The 17,926-nt window shown below is 40.6% G+C and overlaps 2 long non-coding RNA genes and 1 pseudogene across 3 annotated transcripts; 2 read left to right on the top strand and 1 right to left on the bottom strand.

Annotated features, from left to right (window-relative positions):
- Window positions 1-15,892, bottom strand: part of LOC113103683 (nuclear pore complex protein Nup98-Nup96-like) — a 41,064-nt pseudogene extending 25,172 nt beyond the window's left edge.
- LOC113103685 (uncharacterized) lies at window positions 2,209-3,250 on the top strand. The gene is made up of 2 exons (XR_003291590.1): window positions 2,209-2,402; window positions 2,910-3,250. It is a non-coding gene; the product is annotated as an uncharacterized LOC113103685 (long non-coding RNA).
- Window positions 8,822-10,330, top strand: LOC113103684 (uncharacterized). 2 transcript variants are annotated; one of them, XR_003291588.1, is made up of 3 exons: window positions 8,822-9,347; window positions 9,428-9,481; window positions 9,990-10,330. It is a non-coding gene; the product is annotated as an uncharacterized LOC113103684 (long non-coding RNA). The 2 variants fall into 2 exon arrangements; XR_003291589.1 differs by lacking the exon at window positions 9,990-10,330 and adding an exon at window positions 9,562-9,654.
- Window positions 15,893-17,926: the final 2,034 nt, after the last annotated feature.

Genomic DNA, 17,926 nt, shown 5'->3' with positions numbered 1-17,926 from the left:
GCTACTTATAAACTCCTTGAGAATTTAAAGTTAGTTTAATAGTATTTAAATTCAAGTTTTAAAAAAGGTTTTAATTGCTTAAATTATTTTTATTAATTAATAATATGTTATCATGTTTATTCTTGTAAAAAAAAATACGTGTTTATTCCTTAGGAAAACAAGGGGAAAAATAAGGGACAATCCGAATATTTGTTTTGCTTTACCTATTTATGTAAGCTACAATTATTCAAATAATAATAATAATAAAATAATGTCATTAAAAAATACCATTGGCCTGAGTAATTTTGACCATTATAGAATTGTGACTTTGAAGATTAGTCATTTAGGTGGTAAAAATACTGTGAAATTAAAAATGGCATGGATTTTAGAGCATAACAACTGAAGGTTTATGAAACATTAGCCAATAAAGCATTTTTTTAAACAACGGAACTTAAAGTTGTGAACTAAAATATTATTTCAACCATACAGCATGTGAATAAATAAAATGCATAATTTTCATAACATTTCATTATTCATAAAATTCATAACGTTTCTGGTGTTTGGATATGTACTTCAATATATTGAGCTCCAAGTTTAAGAATAGTCCTAGACTTCTCTCTCTCTTTAACAGCATTAGCTCAATGATATACGTCTTCCTTCCGTTATACTTCTCCTGCCTTGCTAAATGTTGGGCTCATGATCCTCAATCTGATTCAGTAAAGTCAAACCGCAGACAGTGAAGCCTCGGAGATCCGCACGCTGTGAGGCGGGAACAGCGGACTCCGCTTGGTCTTAAAGCCTCCCACAAAACATCCACGATCATAAATAACAATGATTTTCGTAAAATAATGATGAATTATTAATTGATGATTTGTTAATGTCATTACGGTCTTGTGAAAATAATAATATGGGCTGCGAGAAAATTATGAATACAAATAGTAGTGCTGCTCTTTCATATGGATAGGCCTAACCTGATTTTACCAAGTGAGACACGTTCCTGGGACAACATCGTTGTTGACCCTGGAACAACATTGTGATTAACCAATCAGATTTGAAGAACCAGTTTATAGATTTTGTGAAGTTTATGCTTAAAATCAGTGTTTGGTGCTTGTACATCAGTGTCATTCATCTATCATTTCCTCTGATTTTAGGGATTACTCATGGTTAAGGTTAGGTTTAGGTGTAGGGATATGGTTAAGAATATATTTTTGGAGTAAAATGTTGTTCCAGGGTCAACAAAATATGTTGACCTAGGAACATATCGGACTTGGCAAAATCAGGACGTGCGATGGATAGTGTCATGAGGCTTTCACTTGCTGAACCGGTTTATATAGGACTGTTGTTTTGGGTATATTCACAGTGCTGGCTCTCTCCGATGAGAGAAATGCAACATTCACACATTACACTATTCCTTTTCGTTTAAAAACATTTCAAGCTTTCTGTAGATATTTTTAATGTACCTATGTGAGACACCACGATATTATGTTAATTAAAAAATTATCATTATCATTATCATGAAAAATTAAAGTGATGAGATGGGGCCTCCCTGTCATTAATGCACATTAATCATTTTTGCACAAACACTTGAATATGAGCTTCTTATCACGAGTAAAATTCATGCCAATAGCCAACAGATTTAGCTTGATCAGAAGGTTGACTGCAAGAGTCGAGCGGGATGTTAAGAGTTAAGTCTGTTTCTTTTACTGATTATTTTCGGGTTAAAGCATGATTTAAACAGATTCACACTCAATCGCTTTCGCAATAATGCGTTCAAACAAATGTAATCTTACAGTCAGTGTTGGGAAAGTTCACTTTCTACATGAACTAGTTCAAAGTTCAATTCACAAATTTTAAAATGAACTAGTTCAGTTCATAGTTCAAACCACAAAATTCACACAGTTCCAAAAATGAACTAGTTCATAGTTCTTTTTTTCCATATGTGGTGAATACCAGTTCGCCGATAATTAAGCGGTACCTCAGTTGGTATAAAAGCGGCATTTCCAAGCATAGAGGCACGTCATTTGATTGCGTCACGGCGTTGCTGCCGCTTCCGGGATTCCACCGCTCTGAGTTGGAGGTATGTGTGTTTGGCGTTTTGCCGATGGCTGGCAGGTGTATGGTGAAATTACTAGGTTTTCTGTGCAGCTAGAGTTGGCCCGTGGGAGTTTATATGACCGCTAAAAAGAAGGTTGATCTTCCTCGCGATGTTATTTTGACAACTGGAAATAAAGCGACCATATAAGTGTGTTGGACAACAGACTGTAGGTGATTTGCTTCTCCCCGGATTCGGTAAGTGGTATTCCCATACCATACCCGTACTGATCAAATGAGTTGGTGACGATTGAATAACGTGTTCTCTCCTTCCCCAGTGATCAGCATAAGGGCGATCTGGGTGCACGCTTAATTAGTGATATCTGAAGCTGGTATGTAGAGTTTGCGTTTATTATCACCACTTAGAAGGTAAAATAATTTTTTTTATCTTAACTTGTTTGTTATGTTTTAGCCATTCAAGAGGCATGCTTGACGGCATGGCCTAGCCGCGACATTGCTGTTTTGCTTTAATTTCATTTTTTGATTTCTTTCTCATTTCTTTCGGTTTTTTGTGTGAATTGTTATGTTTTTGGTTAAATTCGTTTGCTTGTAACATTTATTGATTTATTTTCATTTATTTTGTTTCTTTTCATTCTTGTCATTGTGTATTATTCCTATTGTTGCTTATCATTTTTCCTTATCTTTAAAAAATAATAATTATTTATTATTACCACTATTATTCCTGCGGTTATTGCTGGTATTTATTTGGTATTTTGCTTTGTATCGTTTTTTTTTCTGTTATTAGTTTGTTAATTGAGCAGTAATCAGCCCAATGCTGTGTGTTTTATGGTTAAAGAAAAAATGTTTATTCTTTCTCTTCCCTCTTCCTTTTGACTTAGGAGTGGGGTGTATCAGAGTGGCGGCTATCTAGGGTGTGGAGGTGGTCTTTTGTCAAAAGTGTGGGGTGTAACTTATGTTTGTAGTGTAATTCCACTAGAGTGTCTTTTGAGATTGAAATCCACAAGGGAAGGCTGCTTTAATTTGGGCTGTTGTGATGCTCCATGTGTGGCCGACCCACTTTCTGAGACACCCCAGTTCTATGATGTAACCTTTTGAGTTAACCCTTTTGATTTAGTCCTGTTGTTTTATCGCTTGTGGCTCTGGCCATTTATTCTGAACTACTTGTGTTCATTTTGGTCATTTTTACCTTTATGATAATAAAGCTGTATTCTTATATTGATTCACGCCTCATTGGTGGATGCTCTGTGGGAGCGAACGAACCGGTGTGCTTTTCTTTAAGTGTTATTTTCCCCAGGCGTTTAGCCAGGGGTGGCGTAGTCGCTACTACTGATAATTAGAGCTCCGTTACCACTTCCCCCCCCCCAATGCCACATTTGGCGTAGTCGGCAGGGTTTGCTCTCAGTATGAGACATCAACTTGAGGCGTGGATGTTTTTATTCTAGCTGTTTTTGTTTCCCTGGATTTTCAATTTGCGTTCTAGCTGTTTTTGTTTTTTCATCTTTTCTTGTGGTGTTGTTTTTTTGCGTCTAGTACAAGCAAAACAGCGGTGTCCATTTGGTTAGGAGTGTCTGTTTGGGCTGAATTCCTTTACCTTGGTAAGTGGTATTCCTTATTTTGTCATCATGGAAGACGAGTTAAGGGAATTACGAGAACTTGTAGCCCAATTAAAAGCCGATAATTTAAAGCTGCGTCAGGAGCAGGCCCAGGCCAGTGTACCTGGTCCTAGCAGTGACCATGTACCAGAGTTCCCTGCAGCAACGCCATCTGTTTCAGCTGGTGTTGCCGTAGCGGAGCGGTTTGTATTGGTACCTAGGGACAGAAAATGCCCCAAATTTAACGGCAGGTCTGGCTTGGGAATTAATGAATGGGTTGAAGAAGTGCAGGCTTGTATTCGGGCCCGGCACTTATCTACGGCAGACCAGTCATTCTTTTTGTTTGATCACCTGGAGGGGGAGGCACGTGAGGAAATTAGATATAGGCCAGCAAGTGAACGGGAGGATCCAGATAAGATCATTGCCGCCTTAAGGGAATTGTATGGGGATACCCAGTCCTATGTCTCCTTGCAAGAAGCCTTTTTCTCCAGAAGGCAACAGGAGGGAGAGACTCTTTTAGAGTTCTCTCTTGTCCTGATGGGCCTCCTGGAGAGGGTGAAGCAGAGGTCACCGGTTATGTTGTCCAATGCAGAAACTTTGTTGCGCGATCAATTCGTGGAAAACGTCCTTGATAGTACGCTACGTTGTGAGTTAAAGCAATTGGTCCGTCGTCAACCCGAAGTAACATTACTGCATGTTCGTAGTGAAGCTATTCGATGGGAACGGGAGGGTTTGCCTGGGGGTACAAGAAGCCGTAGTCATTCCGTCCCCTTAGCCCATGGCTTTCAGTATGGGGTTCAAAGCAGTGCACCTTCACGGGTGGACCAACCCTCTCCGTCTGTAGAAATGAGTGAGCTTAGAGAGATGTTGAAACTGCAGCAGGAACAGTTAACTCGGCTTACTCAAAGTGTTGCTCAGTTACAAAACCCGTCACGCAGTGTTCGAGCAGTAGGTGGCCCTGTGACCTGTAGGAGGTGCCAAAAACCTGGTCATTTTGCGAGGGATTGCGATGGGGAAAGGGTCCCACCCCGCTCTCCCTCTGTCACCCGTCCTAATACTAGGGCTTTAGTAGGGGCATTCCCTCGTTCAGGTGCGTAGTCGGGAAACTAGTTCCCGCCGAGTTGTTGAGCCACAGTTCGGTAGGGGGCCACTCTGCCTCTGATATTCCAGGTAGAGGTGATCCGTGATGCAGTTAATGTCGTCTTGTCCTCATTTGATGGTGGTAATGGGTGGTGTGCCAGTTCCTTGTTTAGTTGACACGGGATCCATGGTTTCCACAATCACTGAAAGTTGTTTTCGGGAGCATTTCGAGCCTTGGGGTCAGGACCGTCTTAAGACTTGTCAGTGGTTACAGCTTAGAGCCGCCAATGGGTTGTCTATCCCTTACATAGGATACATGGAGTTAAGCGTTGAACTATGTGGGAAGTTGTTGCCAAAATGTGGTGTCTTGGTTGTCCGGGACCCTCCTGGTGGTTTTTGTGCCCAGGCACCAGGTGTCTTGGGGATGAATATCTTGGGTCGTTGCTATCAGGAACTTTTTGGGCAGCACGGGCCTTCCCTTTTTGAGTCTCCACTAGTATCAGCTGTGCCCAAGTTAGTCTTTCAGGCGTTACAATATTGTCACCAAGTGAGTACTCAGCCTGCTTCTGGGAAGTCTGGTGCAGTGAGGGTACGTGGTCCTCGAGCAGGTCGTGTCCCAGGTGGCACCATTAAATTGGTAGCGGCCACCTGCTCTGAGCATTACTCTGACAGTGTAGTACTTCTTGAGCCCCCCGAGGGTGGGCTCCCCATGGGGTTATTAATCTCCCCAGCACTAGTCAGAGTGATTAGGGGTACAGTCTATGTTCCTGTGGTTAATGTGGGGACTACAGATGTTCTGTTGTTCCCTCGTCGTGTTATAGGCTCATTGACGAGCGTATCTGTTGTTTCATTACCCCCTGGGGTCTCAGAGGTTAAGCCTGGTACTGTCTGTTCTGTTTCTTCCCAGACTGGTGTTTCTTATGCACAGGATCTGCTGGATACAGTAGATTTGTCTCTTTTGTCGGGGGAAGATCGGGTTAAGGTTAAAGATCTCCTTCGGAAGTATCAGTCTGTGTTTTCCACTTTTGAAGGAGATTTAGGATGTACCGACTTGATCTCGCATGATATCCCATTACTAGATGATGTTCCTGTTCGGCAGCGGTATCGCCGTGTACCTCCAACTGATTATGAAGCAGTACGGGCACACATTAACCAGTTTTTGGAGACCCAGGTCATCCGAGAAAGTTGTAGCCCTTTTGCCTCTCCAATTGTGCTTGTAAAGAAAAAAGATGGGAATTTACGCATGTGTGTAGATTACCGCCAGTTGAACGCCAAGACGAGGAAGGATGCTTTTCCCTTACCTCACATCGAGGAGTCTCTGGATGCCCTAACCGGTGCACGCTGGTTTTCGACTCTGGATTTAACCAGTGGGTATAACCAGGTTCCTGTTAGGGAGGGGGATAAGTATAAGACCGCTTTCTGCACCCCCTTTGGCCTATTCGAGTGGAATAGGATGCCATTTGGGCTCTGCAATGCGCCTAGTACCTTCCAGAGACTCATGCAACGTCTGTTTGGTGATCAACAGTGCCAGTCATTATTGTTGTACCTGGATGACATTGTGGTCTTTTCTTCTTCTGTCGAGCAGCACTTGGAGAGGCTGGAGGTGGTTTTGAGTCGACTGGATCGGGAGGGCTTAAAGGCTAAGCTGGAGAAGTGTGTGTGTTTCTTCAGTCTGAGGTGAAGTACTTAGGCCATGTGATTTCCTCTAAGGGGGTGGCTACAGACCCTAGTAAGATCCAGGCGGTGGCTCAGTGGCGTTGTCCGACTAATGTTACAGAGCTGCGCTCTTTTCTCGGCTTTGCTAGCTATTACCGTCGGTTTGTGGAGGGGTTTGCTAGGATTGCAGCCCCCCTGCATAAGTTAGCGGCAGAGTTTTCGAGTGCTAGGGCTAGGCCTAGGAAGCAAGTTGGATTGGGTTTTATGGCGGCTTGGAGCGAACTGTGCCAACAGAGCTTTAAGGACTTGAAGGATAAACTCACTACTGCCCCCGTACTTGCTTACGCAGATTTTTCCCAACCCTTTATCCTGGAGGTCGATGCTAGCCATGGTGGCCTGGGAGCAGTCCTTTCTCAGGAACAGGAAGGGAAAATACGTCCTATTGCGTATGCTAGTCGCGGTCTAAGGCCCACTGAGCGCAACATGTCTAACTACAGCTCTATGAAGCTGGAGTTTCTGGCGCTCAAGTGGGCCATGACTGAAAAATTCCGGGAGTACCTGTTGGGTAGTCGGTGTGTTGTCTTCACGGATAACAATCCCTTGAGTCATTTGTCTACAGCAAAATTGGGGGCCACCGAGCAGCGGTGGGCTGCCCAGTTGGCTGCTTTTAATTTTCAGATACGGTACAGGTCGGGAAAAAGTAATGTGAATGCCGATGCTCTTTCCCGCCAGAATTTTCCAGAAGAGGGGCCATTGCATGCATTAGCCCCGGGAGCAGCAATACCAGCATTGCTGCAGCAAGTAGAGGAGGTCAGATCAGTTGTCGAGGTACAGCAAGCAGCTATCACTACTTTACCTGGTCCTTCTGGTGTTGATGTCTGTTTATTGCAGACGGAGGATCCAGTTATTTCGGAGCTCCTGCCATTTTGGAGGCGGAAGGCCCGTCCCAGGGTTGAGGAGAGGCAGGGGCTGTCTGTGGAGGCATTGAAGTTACTCCGCCAGTGGGACCGTTTTGTAGAACAAGTTGGGACACTGTACCGTAGGGTTCAGTGCCCGGAGGGCGGAGAGGAGTTCTTGCAGCTGATATTACCATCTGTTTTGAAGACCGAGGTGCTGACACAGTTGCATCAATGTCATGGACATCAGGGCATTGAGCGAACTGCTGAATTAGTTCGGCGAAGGTGTTATTGGCCCGGGTTAGCATCAGATGTGGCCCGCTGGTGCCAGGAATGCGAAAGATGTCAGTCTGCTAAAGACACACGGCCAGTGGCGCAGAGTTTCATGGGTCATTTGTTGGCATCACGGCCTAATGAGATTCTGGCCATTGACTATACGTTGTTAGAGCCTTCGACCTCAGGGGTAGAAAATGTGCTGGTAATGACTGACGTCTTCAGCAAATATACTCTTGCTGTTCCTACACGGGACCAGCGGGCTGAAACTGTTGCTCAGGTCTTGGTCAATGAGTGGTTTTACAAGTTTGGTATTCCAGGCCGGTTGCACTCAGATCAGGGACGGAACTTCGAGTCCGCACTTATTCGCCAGTTGTGCGGCCTGTATGGAGTGGAGAAGTCTCGTACGACCCCTTATCATCCGGCAGGTAACGGTCAATGCGAACGTTTTAATCGGACTTTGCACAATCTGTTACGTACTTTACCAGTGTCCAGGAAGAGGGACTGGGTGTCATGTTTGCCTCAGCTTCTCTTCTATTATAATACCACCCCTCATCAAGCCACTGGTGAGTCACCCTATTTTTTGATGCTGGGACAGGAACCACGATTGCCTGTGGATTTCCTGTTGGGTAGGGTACAGGAACCAGTGGCTGGTAGTATACACGAATGGATTCTGGAGCATCAAGCCAGGTTGCATACGGCTTTTGAAGGGGCACAAGGGCGATTACAGGAGGCAGCCAAGCGACGGAAAATGAAGCATGACCAGCAGGTACGGGATGTACCTTTGGTGGAGGGCCAGCGGGTGTACCTGCGAGAATATGGTCATAAAGGTCGGCATAAGATCCAGGATGTGTGGAGTTCGATTGAGTATCAGGTAGTGTGGGCTCCTTCGGAAGGTGGTGGGGTTTATTCCATTGCTCCCAGGGACGATTTGAGTAAGGTGAGGAATGTACACCGTTCCTTATTGAAAGGGCGGGTACAGGGTAGTGATTTTGCGGTAGAACCACCACCGCAGCAGTTAGAGTTTAGAGAGGTGCCTATGCAGGAAGAGGAGGAGGAAGAGGAGATTGATTTGGTACAAGTAATAGCTGGTGGTTCCAATGTATTGAGCAGGGAGAGTGTGGTGCCTAATTCACCGGCATGCAACGAAGATCGGTCACCAGAGGGGGTACTAGACTTGGCTGATCCAGGGCTTATAGGTACCTCTGGTGAAGTAGAGGTGGTAGAAAGTCATCCTGCCCCGGTATCAGTTTTAGGGTTGGAAGTAGTTGAAGGGGTGAAACGAACAGGGCGAGTAACTGCAGGTCACCACTCCAACCTTCACCACCTCCCTCGTACGGTGATCGGGACAGTGGCTTCCGGGTCTAATTGTATAGGGGCTATTTTTAGACCTTGGAATTAAGGTGACGGGGTTGTTATTGGCTGGTGCATCGTCGGGTCGGCAATGCAAAAGCTGAGGGGGGTAGATTGTGGTGAATACCAGTTCGCCGATAATTAAGCGGTACCTCAGTTGGTATAAAAGCGGCATTTCCAAGCATAGAGGCACGTCATTTGATTGCGTCACGGCGTTGCTGCCGTTTCCGGGATTCCACCGCTCTGAGTTGGAGGTATGTGTGTTTGGCGTTTTCCCGATGGCTGGCAGGTGTATGGTGAAATTACTAGGTTTTCTGTGCAGCTAGAGTTGGCCCGTGGGAGTTTATATGACCGCTAAAAAGAAGGTTGATCTTCCTCGCGATGTTATTTTGACAACTGGAAATAAAGCGACCATATATGTGTGTTGGACAACAGACTGTAGGTGATTTGCTTCTCCCCGGATTCGGTAAGTGGTATTCCCGTACCATACCCGTACTGATCAAATGAGTTGGTGACGATTGAATAACGTGTTCTCTCCTTCCCCAGTGATCAGCATAAGGGCGATCTGGGTGCACGCTTAATTAGTGATATCTGAAGCTGGTATGTAGAGTTTACGTTTATTATCACCACTTAGAAGGTAAAATATTTTTTTTTATCTTAACTTGTTTGTTATGTTTTAGCCATTCAAGAGGCATGCTTGACGGCATGGCCTAGCCGCGACATTGCTGTTTTGCTTTAATTTCATTTTTTGATTTCTTTCTCATTTCTTTCGGTTTTTTGTGTGAATTGTTATGTTTTTGGTTAAATTCGTTTGCTTGTAACATTTATTGATTTATTTTCATTTATTTTGTTTCTTTTCATTCTTGTCATTGTGTATTATTCCTATTGTTGCTTATCATTTTTCCTTATCTTTAAAAAATAATAATAATTTATTATTACCACTATTATTCCTGCGGTTATTGCTGGTATTTATTTGGTATTTTGCTTTGTATCGTTTTTTTTTTCTGTTATTAGTTTGTTAATTGAGCAGTAAGCAGCCCAATGCTGTGTGTTTTATGGTTAAAGAAAAAATGTTTATTCTTTCTCTTCCCTCTTCCTTTTGACTTAGGAGTGGGGTGTATCAGAGTGGCGGCTATCTAGGGTGTGGAGGTGGTCTTTTGTCAAAAGTGTGGGGTGTAACTTATGTTTGTAGTGTAATTCCACTAGAGTGTCTTTTGAGATTGAAATCCACAAGGGAAGGCTGCTTTAATTTGGGCTGTTGTGATGCTCCATGTGTGGCCGACCCACTTTCTGAGACACCCCAGTTCTATGATGTAACCTTTTGAGTTAACCCTTTTGATTTAGTCCTGTTGTTTTATCGCTTGTGGCTCTGGCCATTTATTCTGAACTACTTGTGTTCATTTTGGTCATTTTTACCTTTATGATAATAAAGCTGTATTCTTATATTGATTCACGCCTCATTGGTGGATGCTCTGTGGGAGCGAACGAACCGGTGTGCTTTTCTTTAAGTGTTATTTTCCCCAGGCGTTTAGCCAGGGGTGGCGTAGTCGCTACTACTGATAATTAGAGCTCCGTTACCACTTCCCCCCCAATGCCACACATATGTTGCTGCGAGCTATTATTTTTCAAAATTATTGCAACAGCCCATATAGAATCACAGACAGCAATTATTTTATCAGTTTTAACAATGAAACTATGCGTCAGATTTCATCTTCATATCCAATATTGAATCCTTATCCAACCAGGGTTTACATTAGCATTGAGGGGACAGCACTTTCCCCTTGTTGCTTTAATGCTTTGTCTCCCTTTCTCACCGACCTTGTCTATCATAAACATCATAAAATTCTTTTAAATGATCATACGCCTTCTTTCTACATGCTGCTGTCGCCTCGATGCCTTTTTTTTTTTTTTTTTTTTTGATGACGCGTCATGCATGCGGCGGACGGTGTTGCCAGATTGGGTGTTTTCCCGCTACATATTAAGACCCGTTTACGGTGTGTTTTAGCCGGTTTTTCGTCTGGAAGGCTCTATAGAAATCTGGCACCCTATTGAACGAAGTTAACCTGAGAGAGCGTGCGGTTCACAGACACCAGAATGAACGAGTTGACAGTAACGTTCATCGGGCATACAGCACGTTCAGTTCACGTTCGCCCAAAATATGAACGAGTTCATGAACTATCCTTCAATTAACGCGTTCAGGCACAACACTGCTTACAGTGCTAAATTATCAGCATGCTATCTGATTTTGAAATCTTGAAGAAGTCAATCGATCTGTTTAGATAAAATAACTGACAAAGATGTTATTTTCATCACAAACAAAATTTTCACAGCAGAAAGCAGCAATTAAAGATGTAGCTAATGCTTACAATGTTATTAGTTTGGCATGTGATATAGGGAAAAAGTTTTCACATAGCTTAAGCCACTTTGAAACTCTCCTGTTATTTTTTAAAATTATTATTATTATTTTATATGCTTTGTTATGAACATAACATTTCAAACATACTGAAATACTTTATTCACGGAGTGAAGGCGGAGCGTGTTTCTGGTATCAGTTCGCGTGGAGGGGAAGTTGTTGCTTCTCACTGACTCTGCTGCGAGTGAGAGAGTGTTTAACCTGACGAAACGAACATCCGCCAAAAATCAACCTGCAGCAATGCTCGTTCACCGACTCGCTTTACTTTTGTAGGTCGCATGGCAGTAAATAATTCGATAATATGACAATGCAGTCTATACAGATATTTAATAAAAACGTTAAAAAAAGCAAGGCTGTAAAAAAAAATAAAAAACGCATGCCAGGTCTACACCGGTCTGGAGTGGAACGATCGAACCAAATACAGCAGAACACAGTAATGGATACACTGGACACGATCCCCATCAGTGAACTGATGCTCGTTCTGTTTATGATTAAATGTTCTGACACTGCGTTCAGATGATTTGACACTATAGTGTGATGTCATCAAGTTTAGACACACTTTTCGCTGTGGGACACAGATGACAACTCTGGCGTCCGGTGTAGACACAGACAGTGACTGCTCTATTTACAAATAAGTTCTATAAGAAAAAAAAAATCTAAACCAGCGGCATAACGAGATGGAAATATAAACTAGAAAAAATTTTAACAGGTCCTCCATCCATGACACTGACTCACTGCTGAGCTGCCAGTTTTAATCTGAACAGCTCTTAAAGCTGAGTGGATGGTTAAATGCATGATGGGCTAGTATTAAATTAATCATCTTGTTGCAGTTATAAATTTGACTGCTAAATGAATGATAAAGAACTATATTAAGACTTTGTTTTGTAAAATTTCTTCGTCATTTGAATATTGATTTAAAAATCGGTTTAAATCATAAATCATATTTTTTTTTCTAAAAAAAAAAGAAAAGAAAAAAAAAAAAAAAAAAAAAAAAACTGGGATTTTTTTTTTTAGGTTAATGATATTACCCTACTTTAAAAGCAAGTAAAGAAGGTTCCCTTTAAAATTACTTTAGTTATCAATTACTAAAGCTTTTTTTTTTTTACATCGTGTGAATGTTGTTGATTATAATGAGAGAACTTGCGTTTAATTGTGAGGACATTTTATTAATTCTTTAGAGTTTCAAAGATTTAATCGTGCCGGTTTAATTTTATTCGTTTCTTGTTTTAGGCAAATTAGGCCTACATAATGGGAACGAAATTATGCTTCACATTTAAACATGCAACAATTTCTTAATCAGTTTACAGACAAATGTCTTTTTCTCAATAGGTTATGTCAAAATAAAGGGCAGGTAACGAATAACAAAAATGCATGTTTTATTAAAGGAAAAAATATATTTATATCTAAAATATAAATTAAAATATAGGCATAATATATTAAAATATTGACATTTTGCATATTAATCCATGTAGCCTACCCCCCTAAAATAGGCTACCACTTTTAATGCTCGGATGCAAAGTAAACCACAATTTATTTCGAATAATATAACGCATAATTAATATAATATAAATAATACTGCACACCTTTTAAATGTGTCCAATCTAAAATATGGTTTAATACCATGTAGCTTAGAAAATATAAGCAAAGACTCTTTCTCTTTCTCGTTCTAAGAAATGCATATAACTTCATAAATACCAAACTTTCTTCTGTGAGTATTAAATATTAAATATATTAAATATTTAAACTATGGTGTTTTTCTTTCATTTTCCGCGACTGAAGCAGTCAAATGTAACACATCAGCGAGGCAAAACTGACGTCTATTTGTGAAAATGTGCTTTGATGCGCTTGTTTTATAACTTGTGGTTAAAGCGCCACTCAGCGGTCAAAGGCTGCACATGCACTTTACACCGCTGCGGCGGCGGTAGGAGTGGCGGTAAGAGTGGCGGTAAAAGCGGCGTTTTGGATGTCTAGTTAGTGTATAATTGTGATGGCAAGAGAGTGGTGGATAAAAAAACAAGGGTATGTCGCATCTACATGACAATAGGGTACACCAGCTTAAAACATGTAAACTCATTTACGCCGACATCACCTTATTGTGTCAGTATCTGGGAAAAGACGAAAAAAAGGAGAAACATACATGCAACAAACTATCCCCGCAGCATTTAGGCAGACATTTCCAGTGGATTCAAACTGGGCAAAAGACATCACAGTGGCGATTGGTAGGCTTCATTTACATTATAGCCGCGGATATGAGACCTTACTATTTACCATTCATTCTATAATCACCATTATAGCTTACAGGGAATCCAAAGTGCACCCAAACACCAGACCTGTTGGTTATTGGAGGATCTTCTATTTCTGGTCTGTTAAATGCATTAGACATTTTGCAACGAGCCTTCAGCGTGTGCGGAGTGAGCGAGCGCCTTAGGGGCCGTTCACATATTGCGCCTAAAAACGCTAGGCGCGTCTTTCTCCTCCTTTCCAAAGCACTCGGGCAGAAGCGCACCTGAGGCATCTGCCTTTGCTAAGCAACAATGATGTGCTCTAAGACGCGGAAATTTCAGCAAAGGAAAAATGGATTTGCAGCTCTAAAAATCGCTTGCAGTAGGCTAGCTCTGCTACTAAATTTATTTCAAAATTGCAATCCATATACAACTATGATCAGCTGTTCCTTCATCTTGGCTGAGCTTTCAACGTTGTTAAGGGAAAGGATGAAGCTGATTGGTTAGTTCTTGTCACATGACCCGCGGTGCGCTTGAGGCATTCTGAAAAGTTGAGATGTTTTTACATTTTGCTGTATCTAAAACTTACCGAACTGTACCGAAACAAACCGTGACATCAGTGTATCGTATCGAACCGAACCGTGAATTTTGTGAGCGTTACACCCCATATAAATATAAATATATATATATATATATATATATATATATATATATATATATATATATATATATATATATATATATATAATATTTTTATTTTTTTTTAAGCTGCAGCTACTATGAACCAACCAACTCCTGGTCCAAGACAAGCCCATTATTAATTTTACATAAAAAAAAAAAAAAAAAAAAAGAAATGTTAATTCTGTTCTCAACTTGTTCTTAAAAAAAAAACACACACACACACACACAACACAAAGTACCGATAAGAATACCGTTAATGTACCAGACCGTTAAGCAGTATAGGTAAGAGTAGTAATACCGTTAAAACCTTAACGATACCATCCCTCCCCTGCACTCCTGCAGACGCAACGCTCCTGGAACGCAACTGGAATCAGTTAACATGGGTGTGTAAAAAAATATGCAACATACGCACTGCAGACAGAGTATGTGTGAAACAGACGTAAGGTTGTTTGCACCTGGTGCAATGTGTAATTAGTTTACAGCTTTTTCAAGCACTTTGTGATGCATTTTGGAAACAGGAGATGAGCCCCTTTTCTAATGCACCACCTAGCTTGATAAACCCCTTCTCAAATACTTACTGTTTGTCAGGTTGCAGGTGCATAAATAAACTTTTGTTTCCTCCATGTAGTTCTGAGAGCTGAGGTGTACATTTTGATTTTCTCAAATACATCAAGGTAAGTGCGCAAAAGTCTCTCTCACACTCTCTCTCTCACACACACAATATAATATGCTGTTATACTCCATATAGCTTCATATACAAGTCAGAAACTAAGCTTTTTTTTTTTTTTTTGCACAGGCCTATCTAAAAGGTTAATGGTCCCACCTAGTGATCAACTGTAAAAATAACAAATTTTACCTCTTCCCAACCACAAACAATCAAGAAAGCATGATTATATCATGGCTTTGCAATCAAAAAATGTCATTATAATGGAAGTCAATGGGGCAAAAACAGCCACCAACAACAAATTAGGGAGAAACATTTTAAATCTAATGCTGCACAAAAACTAAAAATGCATCAAAGCCAATGTTGCTTCTAATCTTTGACATGCCCAAGACTGTTATAAAAAGTAAAACAAAAATCCAGCCACAATTACCTTTATATTAAAAATAAGTCATTTTGTGTTCTTTTTTACCCAAATCAGTGATATCATTTATGAACTTGGCAATTAAAGAGTTAAAATCTTGGATTTTTTTTTTTTATATATTTGGTAGTTTTGATCAGGACTGAAGTTGATTAACAGATTTATGCAAAAAAAAAAAAAAAAATAATCTGATAAATTTTTACAGCAGTTTAATTGAGTGGATGTTTTCATCCCGAACATAACGAAAGCATAGTGAATTTGAACAATGCACAAGGGTTAAAGATGGCTATGAGATTCTGCATACACTTTCTGCTACAGAAAACAGCATACCAGGTTTGTTTGGGGTGGTCCCAAACAGTCCTCCTGTGTTGTTTGTTGTCCCAAATGCTGAAGATCCAAAGCCCCCCGTTGCTCCAAATCCAGTATCTGGTGACAAAGGTAACACAAAATTCTTATTTAGGTTCTGTACAATGTTAATTCTTAGTTCTCTAATTTCTTTACATATATATACTAAGGTATTTTATATCAACTTACTTTGTTGCCCAAATGTTGAAGTAGCCCCAAATCCTCCTGTCCCTCCCCCAAAGGGAGTCCCAAAAGATTTGTTGAACATCTTGCACTGCTATAGAAGCTGCATAATATGTCTGCACAAAAGACAAAAGCTTTAATTTCTAGTACAGCATACACTTCAGCTGCTTTACTAACAATCTTTTCAATATTTAAATTGTTATTATTAGCGGTTCAAATATTGTTTTGATTACTATCATGATGAATATTGCTTTTAATCTTTAGACTTTGATTCCTATGGCCTGTGCCAATATTACAAAGACTAAAATAGTTTATTTCTATAAATGTGACCCTGGACCAGTAGCGTAGCCAGAAAAGAGATTCTCGGTGTGCCCCATTTATTGTCAGATTACTGTGAAAAATTATGGGATAGTATTTTTGTCGCACTGCTTCTGTCCAACCATACTCCTAGTGGTAATTTGCAGGTCGTGTCAAAATGTAGTTAATTGTTAAATGTAATAATTTTCTTCCAAATATGACTTAATTGGTATGATATAACTTCTGGTATGATACTTGGACATTTCCAATCTGGCAACACTGTTGATGTTGGGCCCGGGGAGGGAGAAACATCCTCATCTGGTTTAACGTTAGGCCTTGTGTCCTGCTGTTCACCAAGGTTTTTTGCAAAAAAAAAAAAATTAAGAAAGGAGCTCTGCGACAAATTGCTAGCTAGAAATGTGCAATCAAAAGAAATTCTGTTTATATCATAGACTCACAGTCAGCTGCTGTTTGCTGATTGGTTAGCAGTCCAAATGTCGGCAGATATATTTTAACAAAAATAATAAAAAACGGGCGTAGATTACGTGGCGTGTCCCCCGCACTTTTAATATCATGGAAATTCGTCCCCCGCACTTTTTCGGGCAAGTTTTTCTCAGAGGTTTTCAAAAGCTGGTGTGAATAAATATAGATTTAAACTCAAAGAGACGGGATAGTCTGCATATGGTTTGATATTTAATTCGGACCCAGAATACAGCGAGATGGACATCACAGAGCGCAAACACGAGTAACCCCAGAGTGCAGTCTGGACGATGGGGCGGGGCGACACTTCGAGGCGGAGCGACACGTGTCGCCCCGCCCATATTTGTTTTTCCCCGCCTTTGACATTTTCCTCCGAGCCAGCAGGGGGCGGTTTGCTTTGAAACAAACAGAAAGGTGGCACCTGCAGCAGCAGAGTAATAATGCTATTCCATGTTGATTGCATGAGGTGAGTAAAAGTGGTTGTGTAAATATCTAATCTTATAATATTAAATGCGATGTTCGATCATTTATTTATCCATTGTACGTTCAATTTGAATATTTATTGTTAATAATTTTTATAAATTGCTCATTTTATTGTTCTTTGTGGATTGTAACTGTACACTCTGTACATGGCTTTAGTTCTTAGGTTTGATTTTACAAAGGTATGCCATTACATTTGTCAAGTTATTTGAACAGACATGCATGATTATTTTGTGTATATTATTATTATTATTATTATTATTCAGGATGACATGATCAGGAGGTGGTGGTGTTCGGTTCTCCTGGACAGCTTCACTCCGCAAATGTATGTAGCTGTTTGAATGTTCTACATGAAACATTACTCTGTACTATATCTAGCAATATACCTACCTCTTGACATTTGTTCTTTTAGAGCTCAACCACTGAGGGGAGGAACTTCACCATTCAAAAGACAATGTTTTCAGGCAGAGTCCAGGAAAGCAGGTTATTTTTGCACATACAGTACATTAAGAACTAATAATTACATGTGTTAGGTATTTTAGTTATTACAGCTACATAGTTGTTCAGATATGAAATTAGGATTATGTACAAGTACTATATTGGTCAGCACCTTGGATTATTTCATATGTAGCTATCAGTTAACATCAGCATCAAAGACATTTAAAAACATTTCAGCTTAATTCAATTTCAGACAGCAGCGAGTTTTTTAAATAACTTCTGTTTGTGATCTAATGTGGATTTTGTTCACCATATAAGACAGAAATATTTATATTCAATGTAAAAGATCTTCATGTGGATCATGCATACAAATATATACAAATATCTCACTGGATTATTACAATTAATGGCAAAATGAATGTGT

Source organism: Carassius auratus, unplaced genomic scaffold (genome assembly GCF_003368295.1).
Source record: "Carassius auratus strain Wakin unplaced genomic scaffold, ASM336829v1 scaf_tig00217850, whole genome shotgun sequence".
Classification (NCBI taxonomy): Eukaryota; Metazoa; Chordata; class Actinopteri; order Cypriniformes; family Cyprinidae; genus Carassius; species Carassius auratus.
The sequence above is the reverse complement of the archived record's forward strand: the minus strand, read 5'-3'. Positions and strand labels throughout refer to the sequence as shown.